At 47.7% G+C, this 873-nt stretch overlaps 1 pseudogene; it reads right to left on the bottom strand.

Annotated features, from left to right (window-relative positions):
- Positions 1-240: 240 nt before the first annotated feature.
- LOC130363359 (U2 spliceosomal RNA) lies at positions 241-316 on the bottom strand (annotated as a pseudogene).
- Between the last annotated feature and the right edge of the window lie 557 nt (positions 317-873).

Genomic DNA, 873 nt, shown 5'->3' with positions numbered 1-873 from the left:
ATGGTGCCCGTGCTTCAACTCAGTGAGCCAATACACCCAGTGAGTTTCGGCACCTCGGGGTCACCACTCCCCGAGGCACTAAAGTACCTCGGCTCTAGACCCTCTCTGCCTCATGGCGAGACCCGGCGGTAACAGGTCACATCGGGGAAGCCGTCGAGCTGATTCTTCAGAACCAGCCCCGGAAAGCCCTAGTACACCTGTCCCCTTCATGCAGCACCCATCCCTACCAACTCCACACCGAAGTGGACTCCCACCGGCATGAAAATGATGAGAACAGATACTGCACTTGATCTTAGCCAAAAGGCCGAGAAGCAGCCTTGACTCTTAAGTAAGGGCCAGATCCTGAGGGACAGGTTGCTTCAGGACAGTCGGATCAACCCTAAAGCCCTTTTACCCCTCTGTGGGGTTCTCCCTTCTGCCTTGTGGTCTACTACACCACCAACTAACACTTGATCTAAGCCAAAAGGACAAGAAGCCATTTGGTGACCACATCACTGCTAAAAGATGTTTTGCTGCTATTTACTGGTCTTGTAGAACTTTTACTGTATCTATAGTCCACCATACTGCTGAAAAGATTGTAGCACATAAACCTAGTCTTAGACTTTTATGACAGTGTCTTGTTTGTATGTCTGACTCAAGAGATTGTGTTCAGGACAATGGATTAGAATGAGACAAGCTGATGCTACCTGGGAGTCAACACTATTTAAATATTTAAATGTCCTTGTGTGACCACCGGTGAATCATTTACAGTCCTCGAGGAATGGAATAGCCCTTTGCCAAGTAACCCCTTCCTTGTCAGCAGATGCTTTCAACAAAACCTGTGCTTGAGTTTCCAAATGTTTACTGTATTTCATGTTTCCCCTTAAGGAAAGG

Source organism: Hyla sarda, chromosome 3, assembly GCF_029499605.1.
Source record: "Hyla sarda isolate aHylSar1 chromosome 3, aHylSar1.hap1, whole genome shotgun sequence".
NCBI classification, from domain to species: Eukaryota; Metazoa; Chordata; class Amphibia; order Anura; family Hylidae; genus Hyla; species Hyla sarda.
The sequence above is the reverse complement of the archived record's forward strand: the minus strand, read 5'-3'. Positions and strand labels throughout refer to the sequence as shown.